The sequence below is a fragment of the Tursiops truncatus genome, chromosome 4, assembly GCF_011762595.2.
Source record: "Tursiops truncatus isolate mTurTru1 chromosome 4, mTurTru1.mat.Y, whole genome shotgun sequence".
Lineage (NCBI taxonomy): Eukaryota > Metazoa > Chordata > Mammalia > Artiodactyla > Delphinidae > Tursiops > Tursiops truncatus.
In genome coordinates, this window is record NC_047037.1 from 124,936,919 (window position 1) to 124,946,816 (window position 9,898).

Below are 9,898 nucleotides of genomic sequence, written 5' to 3' on the forward strand. Positions count from 1 at the left end.
CTCATTCTGTCGTCTGACTCTAGTATCTCCACTTTCTATCCTATGTCTTGTAGTTTTATACAGAGAGATGTTCTAGGTACATATCTTCTGATATAAAAATGCACTGTTAATCTCTGGTTGAATGTTAAAATAAAATGAGAGTGACATCTACTTATATGATCATTTTTATAAAATGTACTTATGTATTTTAAAATATACTACTCTCCTTCATTATACCAATGGCATTCGGTTGCCCTCAATGCAAGGGACAAGGGTCTCTGTAACCACAAGCCTGCTTGACTACATATCTCTATTCCTTGCCCAGGGAAGATGTAGATCACAGGAGTCAACTAGACATCCACAATCTGTTGTCCCAAAAGGCATGACTGAAGAAGGTAAACAAGAAAGGAAGAGCACACAAACAGCATCAACCACCCCCAGTTTTTAGAACTTTGGCCACAGGTAGATTAGGCAAGTTTCAGAAAGGTGTGTAAAAGCTCCCAGTTCAAACATTTGCCTGTATCTCAGGGCCACGAAGGCTATTCTAGTGGCTCATAAGTCTTCTTGCCTTTTAAGAGAATTCCATAAACATACAGCATCCCTAGAAGAATATTACACTAACTCTAAATCCTTGTCACTAAGGCAGACACAGAAAGGCACCACTCAGATCCCCCATCACGAAAGGACTCCCTGTCCAGCTGTGAGGATTGTAGCTGACTGACCCTCTCCAGCTGTTAGCAGTTTCACAATCCACCTCAGCGTGTGAGACCAGGTCACACTTTTCTCAGTGTATAGTGGCTGTGGCCACTCATCAATTTGATGGTAGTCAAGGTCATGTTTTTCTCAGGACACTTCAGACAATGACCCAGCAAGGCAGGGCTGCAAAGAACTTCATCATTTCGACCCAGGACAGGACTTCTCTAAGGGGCAAGCTTTGTTCTGGGATTCCCTGGCAGGCTGCAGAGATCTGCTCAACCTCATCTCAACATCTGAGCTCAACATCTGCTCAACCCTGCTTCCTCCCTCTTTTTTTCACAGGCACTTCTCCCAGTAAACATTTTGTACTCCAAACTCTACCTCAGCTTCAGGAGAATGAACCCCGCAACAGACGAAGACCTGTCAGGTGGGATTTATGACAATGTCATAAAGCTAAGAAAAGACCACACTGGGCTGCCTCATAAAACCTGGTGGAGGTTGGGGGGTGGGGGATGTGCAGGGGTGGTGGTGGAGAAGGACAGGCCATAGTGTTTCTAGCATTGTCAGGAAGAGAAGAAGAATGCAAACTAGAATTTATCGAATTCCTACTATATGGTAGGAACTTTACAAATGTTATTGTCATTCAGTCTTTATGACCATTTTTTGAAAAAGGTATTCTATCCATATTTGAAAGATCAAACTTTTCACAAATGTTTATTCACACCTTCCTGAGTGACATGTCTGAACCATGAAGTTACCTGCCCTCAAATGTGCAGATATTACACAGGCAAAGTACAATATGATGAGGGACATGAAGTGTAGAGAAAAGGGTTACCTCTCTGACCCAAGAATTAAGAGTAGGTTTCCAAGAGGAATTAATATCTGAGCTGACTCATGAAGCTTAGCCAGATGAAAACATGTGGCCAGGGTAGTTTAAGATGAGGCAATCTATGTAAAAATGAGAGGAGAACCCAAAATTTAACTCCCAGATTCCTTGTAAAATGTGAAGCAAGGATTCAGACTCAGCTGTGACTCTGAAAATCTTGTTTAGTCCACTTCCATCAAAGTTCAGGACTGAAAATGGCAGTAGAGGATATAAAATTGTCCACTCTTCCCAGGTGTGTCGAGAGCCAACTTGATTCTCCAAGGCATGGTCCTCTTGCCCTGTTGTTCCCATTAGGTACAAAAATCAAATCCAAGCAAACAGCTGACAACAGTAACACAGACAGAGTTATGAAGGCCTTTTCCAGCTGCCAAAGCTCCCCTGATGGCTGGTTGAGTTGACAGCAAAAATTCATTCTGAGCTAGAAAATCACTGATTGTGAAGATTTCTGGAAGGTGATGTCTAACCTCAGCTATTCCATTACTCACACAAAATGTTGACCTACCCATGTATGGGAGACAGCAAAGAAATACTTTGATTAATGATTGAGTACTCTTTTAATACAATGTTATAGTCCTCATGCTTTTAACAATTATTACTTTTGCTGTTCTGAAATGATAATTTTATTTTTTAAATTTTTCTATTGAAGTATAATTAATTTACAATGTTGTGATAGTTTCAGGTATACAACAAAGTGATTCAGCTATATACATATTCCTTTTTAGACTCTTTCCATTATAGGTTATTATAAGATATTGAATACAGTCCACTGTGCTAAACAGTAGGTCCTTCTTGTTTATCTATCTTATATATAGTAGTGTGTATCTGTTAATCCCAAATTCCTAATTTATCCCTACCCCTCTTCCCCTTTGGTAAGCATAAGTTAGTTTTCTGTCTGTGAGTGTATTTCTGTTTTGTAAATAAGTTCATTTGTATCACATTTTTAGATTCTACGCATAAGTGATATATGATATTTGTCTCTCTTTGTCTGACTTACTTCACTTCTAGTATGATAATCTCTAGGTACACCCACATTGCTGCAAATGGCACTATTTCATTCTTTTTTATGGCTGAGTAATATTCCATTGTATATATACCACATCTTCTTTATCCATTCATCTGTCGATGGACATTTAGGTTGCTTCCATGTCTTGGCTATTGTAAATAGTGCTGCTATGCACATTGGGGTGCATGTATCTTTTCGAATTAGAGTTTTCATCTTTCCCAGATGTATGCCCAGGACTGGAATTGCTGAAATGGTTAAGAATTTTTTAAGGATTTTTTTTTAAGGATTGCTTAAATCTCATAGAATAAACTATGCTTTGCTTTGCCAGAATAATGGAAATAGTTTCATGATTCAGTGTTTAGCTAATGCAAATTACCTCCTCAAGACTCACCCCAAATTTTTCAGAGAGAAATCAAAACAATTTTTATTAGGGAATATCAATATGCAACTAGAATATAAAATTAAGGAACTAAACAATAAAGTGCCCTTCAGTGCAATCACTGTCTTCAGCAGTTGATGGATTCTATTAGCAGAGTCATTTTGGCACTGGCTTCTAGGTGGAGCATGATTAATCATGACTCCTGCAAGATGCTAATTCATCATTAACTGCGTAAATAAATATTTTTATATCTTTCATTTTGATACCTAAATCAACCAGCAAAAAAATTATTTTACTTAGTTGGCAATAAGAGATTTCTTCTATAGAACTAGATGCCTATGTTGGCCAAGAAAGAATCCAGGTATCATATCAGGGTCATAGCACAGGACTAGATATTGGAGGTAAGAAGGAGAGACCACAACCTGACTGAGGTTCTGATAGAAAATGTGCCAGAGCTTCCAGGATCCATAGAGGCTGACTCTGAACTCAGAGTGGGGACTTGTGTGACCTAGGAGCTATTATGGGATGTGGCCTTTGATATGATGGGCATCAAAATGATAGATGGGCATTGATGTGATGCAATTTCATGTGATGTAGCACATGTAGAAGGGCCTGACTTGGTGGTGGGCCCAGAAGTGGTGGACCAGAAGTTATGAGCCGAACTAGACTCAAAGGGTCAGCTATACTGCCACCAACCACTGTGGGTGGGCTCTGTCTAGAGGATCAACTATGACAGTGGTTCTTCAACACGTGTCAGAATAAATAGGTCTGCTTGTTAAAGTGCAGCTTTCCTGACCCAACCCCAGAAATTCTGATTCAATAAAACATGGATAGAACTCAGAAATCTGCATTTTTAAAACTTGCCACTTGATTCTGTTGTAGGTTTCTAATGAGAAACCATGGTCTAGGTGGAACTGTGAAACAAAAAAGATAAAGAAATTATCTTATACCTGGCAGAATGAACCACGGTATATATAATGCAATATAATAGACATTAATGGCACAAAGAGAAAGACAGAATTTTACCACCTTCTCTCACTCTGGCAGCACTATAAGTAAGTAAAAGTGCCCAATTTTGTTGCCTCCAATTTGCAGAGGCCATAAAGAAATTGAGAAAGAGAAAAAACACTTCACATTTTTTTAACTCAAAAAATGTCAGCTCACTTTAACATACCAATTGAATATATAAAAGGATTTTTAGTGGAAAGGATACTGGACACTGAAGGAAAAAAAAATGGATTCAAATCTTAGTTCCATTTCTCATCATATTGACATGTTACTAACAGCTCAGCATTTCAGTTTCCTTCACTAAAAACACTTAGGATAATAATAATACCTGTGGAGAATGATGGTTGTGAGAATTAAATGAGGAGTTTATGCAAGCTCTAAGCCTGGTATCCGGTACATAGAAGAAACTGTGATTTGGGGTGATGAATAAATGAATAAACAAACAAACATTTTGGATGGATGAGAAGCTCTTATGAAATTAAATGAATGCTGAAAATGTTGACAGACATAATGTGTTAGCTCTCACGTTAGCAACAAACATAAGGAATTCTTTACTTTTAGTTACAATTTATTTCTTTTTTCCAATGTGTTTTTACCCACTAGGAACACAAGTGTAATCATTCTTTATTTTTATTCTGCTTTGCTTTGATTTCCTACACAGCCTTGGTGTAAATCATTCAAAATACCATTTAAACCATAGACCAGCAGAGCCTAGTGGTCTTTGGGTTCACTGCTATTGAGTCAGATGGGAAAACTAATTATTCATTTGGCTTTCATTTTGTATACCCTTCCCACCTTCTTCAGGACTTATATTAATTTCCAGACATGGTCTGTGAGTAGTTCCACAGACGTTCAAAATTACGTGGGGCTGTCTTCCATGTTAACTCTTCAAATGGCTTCATTTATAGGCACAGCTGTCTCATCTTGATTTCATTGGGAGTGAGGCAGAAGTGGCATTTCCCTGCTCACAGCCCATTTATTCTCAGACACGTGTTGCAGCATACATTAAGTTCAACTTCTGCGGAGTTGTTATTGAGGTATAGAACCATGCACACTTGGATGGCATCATGCCCTCCAAATGGGATGAAGAATAAAGCAGACAAAAGGACAGGCAGAGGAAAAGGTAAATTTCCAATCTGTGACATCAATTTCATGCCATGGAAATCCCCAAGCTTCCCCCAGGAAAAGAAGACACACTGTAACTTGGAGGTAGAGAGCAATTTTCTATTTATAAATAATTTCACTCTTGTCACTTGATTTTCTAAGCATAGGTATTATTATATACCTTATTTTAAACAGGAGGCACTAGTCTCTGATGCTCTAGTGGTTAAGACTTTGTGCTCTCATCACCGGGGCCCTGGTTCAATTCCTGGGCAGGGAACTAAGAGCTCAGTTCAAGCCGCTGCACACTGATGTCACTCTGAGATCACTCCCGTGAATATACATCTGTATAAATATTCCAATTCTCCACACAATTGATAACATTATAACAGGAGCTTGGGATGAACACATACACACTACTATATATAAGATAGATAACCAACAAGGACCTACTATATAGCACAGGAAACTCTACTCAACATTCTGTGATAACCTATACGCGAAAAGAGTCTAAAAAAGAATGAATATATGTATATGTATTACTGAATCACTTTGCTGTCCACCTGAAACTAACACAACATTGTAAACAACTATACTCCAATAAATTTTTAAAAAATAAAAGGCAAGTATCTCAATACATATTGTTAGGTAGTGGCCCACCTGAAATTTATTCAATAGAAGAAATCTACAAATGTGGGTGTTATGACAGAGGACATGCATAATACATACATTTAATTTATATAAATTCCTTTATATAAATATTTCACATTAAAATACTGCTATTAGGGCTTCCCTGGTGGTGCAGTGGTTGAGAGTCCGCCTGCCGATGCAGGGGACACAGGTTCGTGTCCCGGTCCGGGAAGATCCCACATGCCGCGGAGCGGCTGGGCCTGTGAGCCATGGCCGCTGAGCCTGCACGTCCGGAGCCTGTGCTCCGCGACGGGAGAGGGCACAACAGTGAGAGGCCCGCGTAACGGAAAAAAAAAAAAAAAAAAAAAAAAAAAAAAATTTAAAAAATAAAATAAAAAACTGCTATTAAAATTTAAAAATAAAAAAATAATAAAGAGGGGGAAATAGAAGCACAACAGGGTTAAATAAATTACCCAAAGTCACACAGTTGGCAAGCTGCCTAGCCGGGATGGACATCACTTTCTTTGTCTTAGTCCATCTGGGCTGCTATAACAAAATACCATAGGTTGGGTAGTTTATAAATAAGAGAAATGTATTTATCACAATTCAGAAGGCTGGGAAGTCTAAAATAAAGGCATCAGCATAGTTGCTTTATGATGAGGGTTCCCTTCCTGGGTCATAGCTGATGCCTTTTCACACACGGCAAAAAGAGGAGCCCGCTCTTTGAGACTGTTTTATAAGGACATGAATCTCATTCCTGAGGACTGAACCCTCATGATCTAAGCACTTCCCAGAGGCCCCACCTCCTCATTCCATCACACTGGGCATTTGGACTTCAACATATGAACTTTGGGGTGACACAAATATTCTGACCATAGCATTTTTCTAACACCAAATCCCAGATTCCCTCCAAAACGACAATATTTCTCCATATTGAGACTTGACTCTGGGCTTAGCAGAGTCCTTAAAAGGGAAGAAAGTGAGACATGTAAGGCAAATGCAGTTTTCCAGAATCAACCTGCATAAGTTGATTCAAGTAAATGTCCCTCGTCGCGTTCCGCTCATAGACACTCTGTGGGTGTAAACTTATTCATTTATTGCCAGTCACTAACCACAGGAGAGTCGTTTTTTCAGATGGTCACCGTCTCCTCCTTACTTCAGTTTAGCCGCAGACGCCTGTCAGCTGCCAAGGCAGGCAATGCTGTGGACTGTGGACCACTCTGAACATTCTTTAGTCCTATTTGGTTGAATAACCTTTGGACTTGAATGTTCTGAACTTGATTAGGTTGCAGTTAACTCCTTGATCAGGGATGTTGCACACAATTGCGATTTTACTTAGTACAGAATAGCATTTGTTCTAAGTAAACTTAGGATAATCTCCAGTTCAAAGGATTCTGCAGACAAAATGCCCACAAACACAAGCTTCCCCCACCAACTCAAAAAAAAAAAAAAAAAGAAAAGAAAAGACTACAATAGACTCATTTTTATCTTGTACTCATTTATGTAAGCTGTACTTCTATGACTAATGTAGGAAAGTGTCCAAGTGAAGGATTGCATTCTCAGGTGACTCTCGGAGGACCTTGTTTACCTTGTTTTATTGTGGTCTAGCAAGGTCCTCATATAAATGAACCACAGGCTTCTCTGCCTTCAGCTGAGAATCCCTTACTGAACGTTTGATTACCTGCCTTAGATACATTTTCCAGGCTCAGGAAATTGCTAAACACGCCAGGTGTTCTGAACTGGAGCAGAAGATCAAGCGTTTGGGGATCAGAGTGAAACTCCCCGCAGCACATGGCGAAATACAGCTAATATTTGGAGCCAAGGAAACACCTCCTTCTCTTCATCTCACATCATCATCTATGCCTGGAGTGGAGGATGAGTTTTTGGTCCTCTCACTTCCCATCTCTCTCCCCACCCACTCCTGCTCCTTGACCCACCCCTTATTAACTCCTCCACAAGAGAGGAAATGGAGATGGTTAGGGGCACATTGTACCTAAAAGAGACTCCATGAAAACTCTCTGCTTTTCCCTCCTCCTTTCTGAATTTTCATAGTAAGCAGACTCAAGTGAGTCCTGACTCTCCAGAATCAATTCTCTCTCCCACTCTCTCTCCCTTCCCTCTCTTTCTTTCTCTCTCTCTTTCCCTCATTCTCTCCTTTCTTTCCACAGAGCACACAGTTGAATAGTATTAGATTCATGAAAAAAGAAGGAGTCCTTCCTTTGGTTTAACCGATGAGCCTGTACTGAGAGAGATTAATAAATTCACACTTTGCCATAATGAGATGCACTCTACTTCTTTTCTGGCTATTAAACCTTGAGTTTGTCATTCCTCTCCTCAGGCATCCTACAGGGAGAAGTTCTGGATCCAGAGCTGTACCCACTCATTCTTCGGACCCCAATACCTTCAAAATATACACCACACCTCTAAACTTCAGCATAATTATACATCATTCTACTCAATCAATCAATCACTGGACCAGCTGCTAATGATGAAATTCCAAAATGAAGGAAACTAAATGTGTAATGGGAGTTTGTTGGAGAAAATTGAAAGTCAGATCACCTATGACCTGATAACAGCCTTTTAATTTCAATATTTTACTTAATGAAATTAGACCCACCATGATGGTTATTACTTCTGTCATCCCATCTCTAACGGTAACACCACCCCATCAAAATTAGCTCATCAGATGATTAAGCTATGCCTAGCCTGTTCCCCTGAGAGGAGATCCTGAGACAAAGTTGGCAGTGCAACACTTTATTTGGGAAACGATTCTCCTAGGGAGTAGGAATGAAGGATGACAGAAGTAAAACAGGGAAAGATGGAAATTCAATAAAGACTGCTTTATCAAGTTGGTGCTTGATCTCCCAGGACTTTCTGAGGACTCATGAAATATGACTTAGAACTGCCTGCCCGGGACAGTCAGATAAAAGCAGAGAGCATTTATCAATTGGCTGGCATCCTCTATTGGGCAAGAGTGTCCCTAGGGCATGATCTCCCCCAGCACCCAGCTTGCACATATGCAAGAACTGAGCAGGTTCCCCAAGATGATGTCAATGCCAAGGCAGCACAGAAGCCCTTGGTAGGAAGTTAGAAGAATGTAGTAAAGACACAAGGTAGAAACTCTGTCTGGTGGCATCTGTGCAGAGTTAGTCAAGTCCTGCATAGGGCTGGTGGTCACAGAAGTAGATGGAGTAAAAGAAGGTATTATGCCCGTGCTCACTTCGGCAGCACATATACTAAAATTGGAACGATACAGAGAAGATTAGCACGGCCCCTGAGCAAGGATGACATGCAAATTCATGAAGCATTCCACATTTGGGGGAGGAGATATGGGGATATAGGTTTATGTATAGCTGATTCACTTTGTTATAAAGCAGAAACTGACACACCACTGTAAAGCAATTATATTCCAAAAAAGATGTTTAAAAAATAAATAAAGATAAGGAAAGGGAGGCAAAGATAGTAAATGATGCAGCTAGGCTTGAATTCAGATATACTAGCCCCTGATATATGTTCTTAGACTCCAAGCTACAATGTCTCTCAGCTATGATGATAAGTAATTGTATGTGTGTTGTGATTAGGGAAATCTATTCTTTGTCAACTTTCAGGATATTGTATTTGAATAAGCCTTAAGGCTTCTTTGAAGAGGATCCAACAATGAATGGGGGAGAGGGATAATCCTGAGCAGAAACATAAGCAAAAGTGCAGATGTGTGAATATGCAAGTCCTGTGTAGAAACCATAAGAGTATATATTTGACTGGAGTTTGAGTTATGTGTTTTAAAATAATAGCACCTAAGTTTTATATGGTATCTTGGACCCAAGTCATGGAAGGTCTAAAATTCTAGACTGAAAATATGAGCTTTATTTGATCAGCAATAGGGAATATTGATGGCTTCCAAGCAGGTCAATGATGTAAGTCTAGGAATTTCTATTACTGTATTTATGACATCATGGCACTTAGCCAAAAAGTAAATCAATAGGGCATTTCATTAAAAATTTGTTAAGTAATTCATTGGTTAAAAAAAAAAAAAAAAGGAAGGTAATTATGCCCAATACAGTCTCCCTCTAACATTACGGTTCATGACATGACTTCCTTTAAGTCCAAAATATTATAGTCCCCTTCAAGTTATGACCAGCCACAGTGCCTGCAAGGACCTAACACAACAGACTGATGGAGCTATCTCTGCTGTTGCAGTCGGCCTGAAGTCATAACT

The 9,898-nt window shown here is 39.5% G+C and overlaps 1 non-coding gene across 1 annotated transcript; it reads left to right on the plus strand.

Annotated features, from left to right (window-relative positions):
* The first annotated feature begins 8,894 nt into the window (after positions 1 to 8,894).
* On the plus strand, positions 8,895 to 9,001 carry LOC117312293 (U6 spliceosomal RNA). Its single transcript, XR_004526550.1, has one exon. It is a non-coding gene; the product is annotated as a U6 spliceosomal RNA (small nuclear RNA).
* Positions 9,002 to 9,898: the final 897 nt, after the last annotated feature.